This window comes from Eriocheir sinensis, chromosome 5, assembly GCF_024679095.1.
Source record: "Eriocheir sinensis breed Jianghai 21 chromosome 5, ASM2467909v1, whole genome shotgun sequence".
NCBI classification, from domain to species: domain Eukaryota; kingdom Metazoa; phylum Arthropoda; class Malacostraca; order Decapoda; family Varunidae; genus Eriocheir; species Eriocheir sinensis.
Window position 1 is genome coordinate 9,240,661 of NC_066513.1, and position 15,575 is coordinate 9,256,235.

Sequence of the window (15,575 nt, forward strand, 5' to 3'; positions counted from 1 at the left end):
CTCCACATCCTTATTCGTAACTTGCATCCTTCTCCCTCCTACAAACAGCCCTCATTCACCTCATATCCTCTCTATATCCTTATCCATTACTTACTCATACTCTCGTCCCAGCAAACTCCCTTATTCACCTCACGTCCACCTCACACATCCTTATCCATAACTCATGCATCCTCTTTTCCTGCAAACAGTCCCTTATACCTCAGATCCTCCCTCATACATCCTTATCCTTCACTTACACATCCTCTTTTTCCTGCAAGCACTCCCTCACACCCTTCCTATCCTCCTGTCATTCATGTCTCATTTCACAAGCCAGTCCTTCATCCAGTGACCTTTCTTATGTTTTCCCTCCGTCCTTGTACCTGACTCCCTGTTAATACTGACCTTTGACTCCTGCAGTACAACAGCTGCACCACCTTCTCGTCCTCATCCTCCAGCCGCTACGTCAACGCCACGGATGTGACCTGCCTCATTGACAGCCTCAAGCCATCAACAGTGTGTGAGTTTGCTGTGAAGACCATCAGGGTGAGACCACAGTGCTGGAAGCCTTCGTTCTTCTTTCAGTAAATATTCACTCAGTCCTGCAACACTTCTCAAGGAAATCCTGCACAGCTGAATCCTTGCTGTGATGAGGCACAGAGAAATTATGACTCATAGGGTGAGCTATTATTAGTGTTTGAGATATTGATTTTTTCATTGACCTTTTGCAAATACTTAAAAATGAACCTTACATAATGGTATTAGAAACAGCACAGCAGGGTTGGCAATGATTTAATCAAATTGATTTAATCAAATGATTAAATCATTGATTTTATTTGTATTTTTTCTGAGTAAAAGTATTCCATAGGTTAAATGATGTGCTCCAAAGATGATAAAGTAAAACAACCTATTCATGTGCAATGATTCATTTATTCTCTTCAAAGTATAAAAAAAAAGATTCCTACATTATTATATCCTCCTGCGCTAATGTTGCCAACTTGACAACTAGGTAAAAAATCAGCCTCCTTTAGTCTTTACTAACTTGGCTGGCAATGTATCATAATAGCAACCAAGGTTTGCAACCAAACTGTAACAGAATAGAAGTAGATATTCTTCTGTATGGTAATAATATAATATTCTGTCATGAAAATGACAACTTCAGGCAACTCTATCTGTCCTAAACCTGCTCCTGTACCAACTACAAACAAGTACTGAACAAGTATGTATCTGGATCCTTGACTGTGCTCAGACTTACAGGCCTAAACTTAAACTTAAAGTAACCTATGGAAACTTTTGAATCACTCACCAGGATATATATATATATATATATATATATATATATATATATATATATATATATATATATATATATATATATATATATATATATATATATATATATATATATATATATATATATATATATATATATATATATATATATATATATATATATAAAATGCATGATGGGGGAACTTTGAAGTTTTGGTGTGCCAAAATCACACTTTTTCCCACACACTTGTCCCCATCAGGTTTGGTGTGAGTCCCCCTATAGCCTGGTGGCCTCCAACACCCTGCTGGTGGCCCGGCCGTCCTAGCCCTCCCTGGCCAGCCATCCACCACCACCTTCACCCGGCAGCCGTCCACCACCACCTTCACCCGGCAGCCGCTGCAGCGGAACAATGGGAGGATCACAGGTGAGCTGATGGGTTACCAGGATGGCATCTTCAAATTATATAAAAATAAAAAAGAGTCAGTGTGCCAAACCACAGTGATGTACTAGACTACATAGTTAAGGGAACACACCTTCACTGACGTGGAAAAGACCTGGATATATAGTAAATAAACAGTGACTTAGGTCATGGTGGTGGGCAGCGTGGGCCAGGCAGGAAGCAAGAACCATACATCTTGTCAGCCACTATAAATACAATTTGCCTGAGCCACTACCGGGCTGGGGTCATCCAAGAGGCCCCTCCAAAGAGCCTACTGGAGCTATGGGCAGCACTTAACCCAGTAGCTGCAGGGATCATGTTTCTGAAAGGCCACTCTAAGCACTGCCTTGGGCCGACCATCAGGACCCACCGGGAAGAAGCCTACCGGCGCAATAGGCCGCGACGTAAAAAAGAGAGAGAGAGAGAGAGAAAATCATCACTCAGGCAAACCATTTTATAATATATATCAATGCATTTGTGATCAGTTTATGCATCATCTATTTAGGCCCGTCGCTGCTACACGGTAAAGCCACAAATTTTGCCTGTCACTGGTACACGGTTAAAAAAAGATTATTGAGAGAGTAATTTTGTTTGTTCCAGGCTACGCGATATTCCTCACCACGGACCAAACTGTCAGTGACTGGGTGACGGGGGAAGTGACGGGGGACTGGCTCACCCTCACCGTCCATGGACTGACGCCTTCAAGGAAGTATTTGCACAAGATGCACTCTCACAATGTCAAAGGTTTTGGTCCATTCTCCTCCGTGGAAAGCTTCACGACTTCCAGGTAAGGAAGTGTTAGTCTTAGGGAGCCGTCATTGCTGTGGTGCATCAGTCACTGTTCTCCCAGTTATGCACATGTTGTGTCCCACCACACTGTCCCTCATCATGGAGCACTCCCTCCCTGAGGCTGACTTGAGGCCCATTACCTGCATGCTGTGTGTTGTGGTGCATCAGTCACTGTTCTCCCAGTTATGCACATGTTGTGTCCCACCATACTGTCCCTCATCATGGAGCACTCCCTCCCTGAGGCTGACTTGAGGCCCATTACCTGCATGCTCTGTGAATGCCACCTCTGGCTCTGTGGGCATGTGGGTAAACCCTGCTTACCAGGTTGTTTCTGTAAGACACAATCCTTAGTAAAGAGTGTGCCCAGAAAGTTGGGTTAGAGCAGGTTGATGGATCCTGCTGGGAGGTACATGGTATGGGGAAGGTGCCTGCATGGGGACCTGCACAGAGGAACCCCCAAGAATGGTGTCATAGTTTGGGTGAGGCAGGCTGGCAGAGGCCCCATTGATTGACTGATTGATTAAGCCAATGTTGAAAATATTATACATCTGCTCCTGTGTTCCAGCTGTTGACAAGAGCATCGGTGAGCCCCCTGGCTGGTGTGTGGAGCGAGAGGCCTGATTGTGCTGGTGATCGCTGGCGTGGCAGGAGCCATGACCAGCTGGGGGCCTTCTTGGCCACCACACTGTACTGCCATGGTCAAGGCGGAGCCCAGGCCAAGCATTGTGTAAGGTGGCAGGACAGTTTCTTGTTGGTGTGTTTCATCCCATGACTCATTTCAGCAATCCTTTACACTGACTGCAGGAACTTTCTATTCACTTTGTAATATGGAGAACAAGGCTGCAGGGCATAGTCCACAAAGACTTAAGTTTGCCAAGATTAGAGAAATAAAAAAAAAGGTAAACTTGTTCATAGGAAATGTTCAAGATGGACTTTCATTTTGTGCTATACATAGTTGCAGGGTAACAAGTGACCTCTGTTTGTGATATCTGTGTCTCTTGGTGGAGCAGCTAACACGTGTTTCTAACTTGTGATTGCTTGCAGTGTGCTGGCTGGGAGCTATTTCTTTAAATGAATTCAAATATGCTTTGTTGAACTCAAACCTCATGCCTTTAACATCCATCCTGTTTTGAAGATTTCATGTGCCCTTCCATCTCCCTCTGGACAGCCCTGCGAGGTACAGCAGCAGCACTCAGTAGTATTTAGCAGCTAGTAAGATACATCACTTCCTTGCAGTGTTGGCGGCAGCTGCAGTGAGAGCAACAAGCCTGGCGTCCAGCCTCCAGACCTGTGGATCCATCACGGCCACTTGGAGCTGAAGAACTTTGACAAGGGTGAGCGCAGCAACTCCCCCAACCACGCCTCCATCATCCAGCACACAGGTGGGTGTCTTTGTCAGTCATTGAACAGTGTGCAGCTCATGGGAGTCCTGTCATTTGTGTGGTATTTTTTGTAATATTTGGTTGCTGGTGTTTTGTTGCCAGTCACTGCTGCGTTGTAGTGTGCCAGTGACGCCACACACAACCTTACACAACCCCCGGACACTCCAGTATGAGAGTCATCACACATTACAGAGTTTCCATCTATCTCTATCCAGACACTCCCTCCTTGCCTGCTCAAAGTTTCTCAAAGATCTTTCCCCCCTCTCCCTAACGTACTCTTGCACCCTATCCCTCCATTTCACTGGAGGTCGTCCTCTAGCATTCCCTCCCTCTATCTCACTCACATACACCCTTCTGGTCATCTTACTCTCCTTCATTCGCTCCATGTGGCCAAACCACTTTAAAGTCTGTCGCTTCACTTCTTCCACCACTCCACGCTTCTTCCCTTCACCCCCGTGACACATTCCAAAACGCTCGTACACACTTTCATTACTCATTCCATCCATTCTACTCACACCACAAGCACTTCTCAAATAACTCATTTCCACTGCCTGCACTCTAGACCTCTGACTTTCATTGCAGGCCCTCGTTTCACTTGCATATGTGAGGGTTGGTACTATTATTGTATTTCTCAAATCCCTCTTTACCTCCATGCTCACACTTCTGCCATTCATGATTTGTCTCAAAGACCCTACCACCCTTCTTCCTTGCAATGCCCTTTCTCTTGTCACTCTCTCTGCACCACCATGCTTACACATAACTGATCCAAGAGCCGCGGGTCACTCTTCTCAAATGCTCTGAAACCCAGTTCCAGGTTGACCCTGGGCTCATAGAGTCTATACTGTTCTGCACTGTGTCTCAGTGACATGGTGGTGTCCAAATGAAAATCCTGTAGTATATTTCTCAAATATCCAGGTTTACCAAGTGTCATTGCTTGATAAGTCAAGACAAATATTTTGTAGACTATGCGTGCCTTGATATGTAACCAATGCAAGTCTGTGAGTGCAGGTGTTATTCTCTCACCAGACCCTTTGTTAGCCTTGCAGCTCTGTTCATAACAAGTTGTAGTTTCTTCAGCAGATATTTATGAAGGCCATAATAAAGTGAGTTACAATAATCCAGCTTTCTATTTACATGATTATATATAAGCATCTTCATGGTCTTATCATCCAGGTATTTCTTGACAAATGCAATATTTCTGAGATGGTAGCCTGCCGTTCTCACCACCTGATTGATCTGTTCTTTGAATGATAGAGTGCAGTCAAGTATCACACCTAAATCTTTGACTGACTTTTTTACAGTCCTAGTGTCATCTTTTATCCGAAGAGTGGAAACATCTAGCCTCCTGAGATCCTTGTTCTTCCCCACAATCAAGCATTCAGTTTTATCCTCATTCAGCTTCAGTTGCTTAGAATTCATCCATTTCCCGACATCATCCATAATTCTGCTCAGCTTATCTTCAGTGTTTTCCACATCACTCAGCGACAAATAGAACTGTGTATCATCAGCATACAGTTTAAAGTCAACTTCATGCCTTCTTAGTAAAATGTGAAAGACCAATAGTATAAACACAATAAAATTGGACCCAGTACACTTCCCTGGGGGACTCCTCTTTGCAAAAGTTTATGAGTGGAGAACGATTTACCTATTTGCACACAGTAAGTTCTGTTCTCAAGGTAACTCCTCAGATAATCCAGCGCGCCACCCTCAAATCCAATAATCTTGCAATCCCGAAGCAATAGACTGTGCTCCACCGTGTCAAACGCAGCACTCAAGTCTAACAAAATCAGAACACCACACTTCCCTTCATCCATAAGCACAAGCAAGTTGTTTACCACCAAACAGAGAGTAGTTTCAGTTGAGTAAAGCCTCTTGTAGGCAGATTCATTATCCGGTAAAGCCTGCACCACTAGCAAATGCTCCATTAGCTGATTTAAGATCACATTTTCAAGTATCTTAGATAGAAACGTCAAGTTGGATACTGGTCTAAAGGAACTAAACACTGTGGGTCCAGTTTACCTTTAACGATAGGTTTCACGATCGCCGCTTTCTCACTCTCAGGGAAAGTCTTGTTTTCAATACTAGTGTTAACCATCACAGTCATAATATTTAAGAAATCACTAAAGTTTCCACTCTTAATGATGTCACTTATCGGCAAGGAATCACCATCACAGTACGTCAGGTTCACCTGTGTATGATAGTTTTCACCACAGCCACATCCACTTGTTGAAAGCTTGTTAACTTAATTTCAGGGACTGGAGTTTCCAAAGCGGGTCCACAGTAACCGTCGGCTTTGAAGTTCCGGATAGCTTCCTCACTTTCCTTATTAAAAAGTCAACAAACATGTTAGCCTAGCTAACTAATTTCCTAACCTAACCTAAACTAGCTAAACTAACCTAATCTAACCAAACTAACCTAACCAAACTAACTTAACCTAATCTTTATATATCACTGTCAGCATTATAAATACTTTTTGGAGTGTATATATGGGGTTAAAATTAATCTAAATAAGAAGCTCCTTCTGGTGAGAAGGGTAAGGCCTCTCACACTTGCGGGCGAGACCCGTGTCCGCGCTTATAATGCGTACGCGAGCCTTCCCGCGTATCCATTCAGACGGCGCGGGTGAAAACTGGCCGCCACCCGCATGGAGGTGGAAGGAGGCAGGAGAAAGACAGGAAAATGTAATGAAAGCCAGGGAAGGCACGGCCATCTGGAGGAAAGGAGAGACAAAAATACAGCTGGAGGAGGAAGGGAGATAAAGGAATAAAATTGATAAAATGAAAGACCAAAAATTAAGATAGCTGGCAGAGTAAAAAGAGAAAATGGGATAAAGGAGAGAAGGGAGCGGGAAGATGAGGAAGTAAACACAAGGGAGAAGAGCATCAAAATTCTTCCTACAAATAAAGTTAAAAATAAAAGTGAAACAGGAAAATGAACGCCGACTACCAAACTTTCCAACTTGCTATCAAGGCATAACACACAGGTCAGGTTAGATTAGTTAATATTTAGTGTTTTAGGTTGTTAGGTAAGGGCAGGCTATTTATTTGTATATTTTTGTTTGGTCCATAGTGCTGGTGGGCTTTCATGATGGGGCCTGTTGGCTGGCCCCAGCCTGTTAGTGGTGCTGGCAAGTGTTTTATAGTGGTGCCATCTTGCCTGGCCCATACTGTCCCCCTGGAGGAGCTCCACTTGATCCTCTTGGGAGAGTGTCCCCATAGTCTGGGTTGACAGGCGGGCACCAGGACAGCATGCGGGTAGTCTTGTGCAATGACTGAACAGTGTCAGCTTGTAGGGGGGGAGGGAACTTGATCCCAGGTCATCCAGCACACTGTGCCCACACTGTCCACCCAGCCACCGCCTCCCAGACTGAATTTGGTACAGCCATGCCTTGGTGTACGAGCTTAATTCCTTCCGGAATTTGACTCTTAAATCAAAACAAACGCAGACTGTTCTGCTGAAAACCCAAAGATCACACCCTAGAGCACAAACGTGAGCAGGCCTGAGCATGCAGGTGCCGCCTCTGTGAGCGTACAATGTGGACTGAGACCCCGCTCCCATTGTTTTCCGCTCTGGTCCTGCGGTGAACAAAGGGAACGTGTCCTCCACTCGTACAAACAGGATGCTCCTAAACCAGGTCACCACTCCTAAAGCAAGCCATTGTTTGTGATCTTTTTTTGCTAGTCAATCAAAACACTTATGTAGGGCACTTGAAAACCAAGGTGTTACTGTACTTACAGACAAACCTTGGGTATTGAACAGTCTTTTTGAACAAATTGGATCACAAACATAATGAACAATGCTCCAGTTTTCTCTCTCGGCCTGGGTTCAGGAACAAGCTAAACGGTAACAGCCTCAGGAATCTGTGAACGCCCACATTTGTGCTTTTTATCTTTTGGTTCTGTCAGTAAGCCGCCGTGACTTCTCTCTCTATATTTTTACTCCTTCTTCCTATCCCTTACTTCTCTCCTCTTTCCTCCCTTGCTGCACATCACTTTATACTCTAGCTCATCCCTATACAGTCCAAACCCCTTATGCAAGAGTTAACCAGCATCTTCATTCTTTCATCCTTGTGTTGTCCAAACCCCTTATGCAAGAGTTAACCAGGATCTTTATTCTTTCATCCTTGTGCTGGTGAATTCCTGAACATCTTTCCTTGGCCTCTTTCACAAGGAGAGTACCAGGACACCTCTCCTCCCGAGATTGATATTTCTTTTGGCCTCTCTTTTGTTGGAGCAGCGTCTAGCGGGCTTGTTGTTGTTGTTTTTGTCCCTTGCTGTAAAAAAGATGAAAGCAGTTTGCCAGTGGCAGTGTTTCTGAGGCTATGACAAGCCAGACATTGGCATGAGGATTTGGCCAAGAAAATCCCAGACACTGGTAGAAGCCTTCATTTGGGGTCAGGCTTGTATCACATTGTGTGTCATGGGAAAGTTGGCTTCACTTTACAAACAGTTCACTTTAAGAACAACATTTAGGAGCCAATTGGGTAAAGGTTCCACTGAAGTATTTCTTTTCTGCCCACTTCACACTCTGTGGTGTTTTCTTCTTAAGTTCATATGAGTGTTTGTTTTGAGGCCTCATTGAGTTGTGCCAATGAACAATAACCATAGCACTGCACGGCTTCCTGTACATCAGGTGACCGGGGGGGGGTGGGGGGTGACAGTGAGAGAAGAGGAGATGAGGAGGAAAAGAGAGCAGCATGGAAGAGAGGAACGATTAAGAGAATAAAAATAAAAGTAAAATAATGATGGAAAAATGGAAGAAAAATTAATCGCAACAAACAAAGCGAATAAGAGAGAGAGAGAGAGAGAGAGAGAGAGAGAGAGAGAGAGAGAGAGAGAGAGAGAGAGACCAACTTTCTATACAACAAAGTGAGGTCATTCCTTGTTGATTTATACCATAGGGTGCTGGCCATCATGTGTTGAAAGATATCCTGAATTTAACCTAACTTAACAAAACCCAGTCACTATATAGGTCTTGACTCAGAAAACTCATCTATGCTTCCTTACTAATGAGACTTTCTATAAAACAAAGTGGGATCATTCTTTGTTGATTTATACCATAAGGTGCTGGCTATCATGTGTTTGAAGATACCCTGAATTTAACCTAACATAATTTAACAAAACCCAATCGCTACGCATCTTGACTCAGAAAACTCATCTATGCTTCCTTACTAATGAGACTTTCTACACAACAAAGTGGGGTTATTCCTGGTGGCAGTTTAACCCTTCTCCTCAACCATGGACTAAAAATACCACTCCTAAATACCTGACTGATCTCCTTCTTTGGCCCAACCATAAATTACCTTACCTTACCTTACCTTACCCTACCTTACCTTACCTTACCATACCCTACCTTACCTTACCTTGCCCTACCTTACCCTACTTCTAATTTTATATTGATTTACATTACAGGAATTAGTAGTGATGTTAGTAAATTTGCAGATGATACCAAGATCGGTAGAGTAATTGAGTCGGATCAGGACGCTAGTATTCTCCAAGGTGAACTCAACAGATTATATGACTGGGCGGATAAATGGCAGATGGAGTTCAATGTAGGGAAGTGCAGTATTCTGAGTGTAGGTAGGAACAACCCCTCACACAACTATTGCTTAAATGACACTCTCATAAGTAGGTCTGGGTGCGAGAGGGATTTAGGGGTCTTAGTGAGCTCTGATCTCCGTCCAAGGGCACAATGCATTCAAGCTAGAAATCGAGCTAATAGGGTACTGGGATTTATTTCAAGGAGCGTAAGCAACAGAAGCCCCGAAGTCTTCCTCAAACTATATTTAGCATTAGTTAGACCTCATCTTGACTATGCGGTTCAGTTCTGGTCACCCTACTATAGAATGGATATCAAAATGTTAGAATCAGTGCAGAGGAGGATGACTAAGATGATTCAGGGGTTGAGAAACTTGGCATACGAGGAAAGACTCAAACAGTTAAACTTGCATTCTCTAGAAAGGCGAAGGGTGCGTGGAGACATGATCGAGGTTTATAAATGGATGAAGGGCTTTAATAAGGGAGACATTCATAAGGTTTTGTTGGTAAGAGAACCGGGTAGGACACGAAGTAACGGGTTTAAACTGGATAAATTCAGATTCAACAGGGACATAGGCAAAAATTGGTTTACTAACAGGGTGGTGGATGAGTGGAATAGGCTTAGCAGTCATGTGGTGAGTGCCAATACAATTGTCACATTCAAAAATAGACTAGATAAATTCATGGACAGCGATATTAGGTGGGGTTAGATACACGGGAGCTTAGGGTCAAAGGAGCTGCCTCGTACAGGCCTACCGGCCTCTTGCAGACTCCTGCGTTCTTATGTTCTTATGTTCTTATGTTCTTATTATCTAACTTTGCCTTGCCACACCTTAACTTTCCTTAGTTTTTCCATACCTTACCTTACCTGACCTGACCCTGCCTTGCTTTACCTTACCTTACCCTACCTTACCTTACCTTACCTTTTTACCTTTTACCTTACCCACCTTACCCTACCTTACCTTGCCTTACCTTTCCGTACCTTACCCTACCTTACCTTGCCTTACCTTACCTTACCTTGCCTTACCTTGCCTTACCTTACCTTACCCCTACCTTGCTTTACATACACCTTACCCTACCTTACCTTGCCCTACCTTACCTTACCTTACCTTACCTTACCCTACCTTACCTTACCTTACCTTACCTTATCTTACCTTACCTTACCTTACCTTGCCCTACCTTACCTTACCTTACCTTACCTTACCCTACCTTACCTTACTTTACCTTACCCTACCTTACCTTACCTTACCTTGCCCTACCTTACCTTACCTTACCTTACCTTACCCTACTTCTAATTTTATATTGGTTTACATTATCTAACTTTGCCTTACCACACCTTAACTTTCCTTAGTTTTTCCATACCTTACCTGACCTGACCCTGCCTTGCTTTGCCTTACCTTACCTTACCTTACCTTACCTTACCTTACCTTACCTTACCTTACCTTACCCTACCTTACCTTACCTTACCTTACCTTACCTTACCTTACCTTACCTTACCTTACCTTACCCTACCTTACCTTACCTTACCCTACCTTACCTTACCTTACCTTACCTTACCCTACCTTACCTTACCTTACCTTACCCTACTTCTAATTTTATATTGGTTTACATTATCTAACTTTGCCTTACCACACCTTAACTTTCCTTAGTTTTTCCATACCTTACCTTACCTGACCTGACCCTGCCTTGCTTTACCTTACCTTACCTTACCATACCTTCCTGTATGTCACATTACCTTACTTTCCCTTACCTTACCCTACCCTGCAATACCATACCATACCTTACCTTACCTCACCTAAATCAACCCTTCCTTACCTTACTCTACCTTATCAAGCATTCTCAACCTCCATTCCTTACCTTAACTAACCTTACCTTGCCTTACCTTACCTTACCTTACCTCCTGAAGTTGATCTCCCCTGTGGCCATAAATAAGAAGTATGAGTGTAGCAATCTGTTTATGAAGGTGATTTTTTTTAAGTAAGGGCAAGTTCTGTACAAACCCAGAGCACCAAAACTCTCTCTCTCAGTAGGGGCCAGGGACTATCTGGAGCACTCTGGGTAAGCACAGCAGTGTCCTGGACAGCAGCAGCAGCCACTCCACCTGCAGCAGGGAAAGGTGTGGCCTGTGGGTTATAAAGTCACCCCTAGAGTACCTGTGTGCTGGGGGAGTACTCCAAGATGGCACGTCACTTTCTTCACAGCCAACACTGACAGCCTACGTCTCATTCCTCCACTCTTATATCATGCTTGCATCAGTGGTTATGACAACTTTAAATATACAGGCTTAAACTCTAATGGCTCTGTGTTTCCGGCAGCTGAAGATCAACAACAAGGAGATGACGGCGCTAGACCAGATGCTTGGGGCACTCCTGGAGGCTCTGCAGGACAAGGCCAAGGAAACAAAGAGTGGCCAGGCTCTGGGACCGAGGCACAGAGAGCCAAGACGGCCGAGGGTTTATCAAGACTGACAACAACGTGACGGTCAAAGTGTTAGAGGTAAGAATCTTACGTGATGAAACATTGTGGAAGCCTTGCCAGAGTATATGGTCCCACAACATGTCCTGTAGCTTCTGAATGAGTGCCTTCAAGCTCTGGTGCTGCTTCCCTTCCTTTGTTATGAGTGTTTCCATACTTACTGCTCAAGATCTTCAACACAAGCTCATCCCGGTGGCCTCCAACTCTCTAATTCAAGAGTTGTAGTGTATCTAATTCTTCCATTTCTTGAACAACTTGATTTCTGGTATTCTAGCACTTAAGTACTGTTACTAAAAGACCTCTTGAACTATTAAAGTTGATACCCTCTTGGCATCTCCTAGTCTGAAAACTCACAGTCCTTTCTTCCTTCCCACGAGTTAAACTTCTTCAGAATGGGAGTGCCAAAAGTCTTCCAGTCTCCCCTGTGGTACATTCCCTCCTCCCAGTCTTCATCACAGTCCTTTCCTCCTTCCCATGACTTAAACTTCTTCAGAATGGGAGTGCCAAAAGTCTTCCAGTCTCCCCTGTGGTACAGTCCCTCCTCCCAGTCTTCATCACAGTCCTTTCCTCCTTCCCATGAGTTAAACTTCTTCAGAATGGGAGTGCCAAAAGTCTTCCAGTCTCCCCTGTGGTACATTCCCTCCTCCCAGTCTTCATCACAGTCCTTTCCTCCTTCCCATGACTTAAACTTCTTCAGAATGGGAGTGCCAAAAGTCTTCCAGTCTCCCCTGTGGTACATTCCCTCCTCCCAGTCTTCATCACAGTCCTTTCCTCCTTCCCATGACTTAAACTTCTTCAGAATGGGAGTGCCAAAAGTCTTCCAGTCTCCCCTGTGGTACATTCCCTCCTCCCAGTCTTCATCACAGTCCTTTCCTCCTTCCCATGACTTAAACTTCTTCAGAATGGGAGTGCCAAAAGTCTTCCAGTCTCCCCTGTGGTACATTATCTCCTCCCAGTCTTCATGAGTGTCACCTTCTGTATAACGTCATGTTTTCCCACAGTACTCACCTCCTGCCATGAAGTGTCAAGGTGCTCGAGAAGGCATCAGTTTTCTTCCTTCTTCTTCTTTCCTTCTTTCCTTTCCTTCCTCTTACTTCTTCTTTCTTCCTTCCTCTTACTTCTTCCTTCCTCTTCCTTCTTCCTTCTTCTGTCTGTTGTCACTTCCAGGAACACATTTGGCCAGGGTATCGCTTCCGGTTACAAGCAAATGAAGTTTTTGCCTGATTTTTCCCTAGTTTTTTTTCATTTATTTCTTTTTTTTATCATTTCTTCTTTTCTCTTCATGTTTTTTCTTCATTTTTTTCTGCTTTTGTCTTTTTTTCTTCATGTTTTCTTCTTCATTTTTTTTCTGCTTTTGTCTTCTTTTTTTCTTCATGTTTTCTTCTTCATTTTTCTTCTTATTCTGCTTTTCCTTTCTATTTTTTCTTCTTACTATTATTCGTGGTCTTTTTTTATAGTTTTTGTTTCTTCTTCCTTTTCTTCTTCCTTCCTCCTTTTCTTCTTTTTCCAGGAACAACTTTGGCTACACTTGGAAAAGACTGTCACTCCCTACACTTGAACATCCCTAACGCTAAGTAACCCCTCAAGCCTCTCTCCTTCCCACCCCAGCAGCCAGATGGCCCCAGTGGTCTCATTACTGCTGCAAAAGACTCTACTTACACATTCACATCCACAATGACTTAAGTAGTGCCTGAAATCATCCTTTTTTTTTTCTACAGTGCTTAAGTACTCCTAAAATCCCTCTTCCCCTTCCTGCCTCTTACCTTTCTCTTCTCTTCCCATCCCTTTCCTTTCCCATCCCTTCCCTTCCCTTCCCTTCCCTTCCCTTCCATATCCTTCCCTTCTCTTCCCATTCCCTTTCTGTTACCCTTCCCTTCCATTTCCTCTCCTTCCCTTCCCATCCTTTCCCTTCCCTTCCATATCCTTCCTTCTCTTCCCATTCCCTTTCTGTTACCTTCCCTTCCATTACCTCTCCTTCCCTTCCCATCCTTTCCTTCCCCTTCCTTCCCTTCCATATCCTTCCTTCTCTTCCCATTCCTTTCTGTTACCCTTCCTTCCATTTCCTCTCCTTCCTTCCCATCCTTTCCTTCCCTTCCTTCCATATCCTTCCCTTCTCTTCCCATTCCCTTTCTGTTACCCTTCCTTCCATTTCCTCTCCTTCCTTCCCATCCTTTCCCTTCCTTCCTTCCATATCCTTCCCTTCTCTTCCCATTCCTTTCTGTTACCCTTCCTTCCATTTCCTCTCCTTCCCTTCCATCCTTTCCTTCCTTCCATTTCCTTTCCCTTCCTTCCATATCCTTCCCTTCTCTTCCCATTCCTTTCTGTTACCCTTCCTTCCCTTTCCTCTCCTTCCCTTCCCATCCTTTCACTTCCCTTCCCTTCCATTTTCTTCCCTTCTCTTCCCATTCCCTTTGTGTTTCCCTTCCGTTACATTTCTTTTCCTTTCCTTCCTTCCCTTCCTTCCATTTCTTCCTTCTCTTCCCATTCCCTATGTTACCCTTCCTTCCATTTCCTTTCCTTTCCTTCCTTCCCTTCCATTCACTTCCCTTCCTTCGCTTCTCTTCCTTTTCTGTCCCTTTCCTTTTCCTTCCCTTCCTTCTTTTCCATCCCCTCCTTTCCCTTTGATTTCCTTTCCTTTCCCATCATTTCCCTTCCCTTTCCTTACATTCTATTTTCTTTCCCTACCTTTCTCTTCCCATCACTTTCCCTCCCCTCCCTTCTGTTCCCTTCCCTTCGTTACCCTTCCTTTCCCTTACCCATCTTTTTCCCTTCTCTTCCCTTTCCTTTCCTTACATTCTATTTTCTTTCCCTACCTTTCTCTTCCCATCACTTCCCCTCCCCTCCCTTCTGTTCCCTTCCCTTCCTTACCCTTCCTTTCCCTTACCCATCCCTTACCCTTCCCAGCCCTTCCCTTCCCTTCCTTACCCCAGTACCCACAGTTACCTAACACCTCAGAGCAAAATAGTATTAACTCCATTTCCACATGCTATTTAGATCTCAATACATATTCATGGATAACCTAACACTGACTGGCCTGGAGGACTGGACTGTGATAGTAATGAATTTATTTAGGTCTCACAAGCTTGTACAAGTAATAGTGATTTAGTCCAGCAGTTACAAGGCTTAGTGGTAGTTAAAACAGTCCTGCCATATGTTTTTTAAGGGCTGGAAGCTTATTTGTTGCTTGTGTGTGAGAGGGAGTTGTCAATGTATTTCTAACAAGCCTATACAAGTAGTAGTGATTGTAGCCCAGCTATCACAAGGCTTAATGGTAGTTAAAACAGTCTTGCTATATGGATTTCAAGGGCTGAGAGGGAGCTTGTTCCTTGATTGTGGTGTGAGAAAGGCTTGTCATTATATTATTTTTCAGGTTATTGACATAGGAGTGAGCTAGTTCAGTGAATACAAGGCTTGGAAATAGTTAATAGGTGTTGCCATAGGGTTTACAAGGGCTGGGAGCTTGTTCCTTGCTTGTGGTGAGAGAAAAAGAAGTCTAGTGAGTTGTGTAAGAAAGGTCAGATGTTTATAAGATATGTTAAGCAAAAAGAACACATGAAATATGATGAAATTAATTTATAGTTAATATATCGTTTACTCTATATATATATATATATATATATATATATATATATATATATATATATATATATATATATATATATATATATATATATATATATATATATGTATATGTATATGTGTAT

The 15,575-nt window shown here is 43.5% G+C and overlaps 1 long non-coding RNA gene across 5 annotated transcripts in view; it reads left to right on the forward strand.

Moving 5' to 3' along the window:
• Nucleotides 1-2,329: 2,329 nt before the first annotated feature.
• The window catches only part of LOC126984175 (uncharacterized), a 32,639-nt gene continuing 19,393 nt past the window's right edge, over nt 2,330-15,575 (forward strand). For all 5 annotated transcript variants that reach the window (XR_007736460.1, XR_007736461.1, XR_007736459.1 and 2 more), the window contains exons 1-4: nt 2,330-2,475; nt 3,043-3,204; nt 3,714-3,859; nt 11,712-11,892. This is a non-coding gene — a long non-coding RNA (uncharacterized LOC126984175). The remainder of the gene's footprint in view (nt 2,476-3,042; nt 3,205-3,713; nt 3,860-11,711; nt 11,893-15,575) is intronic.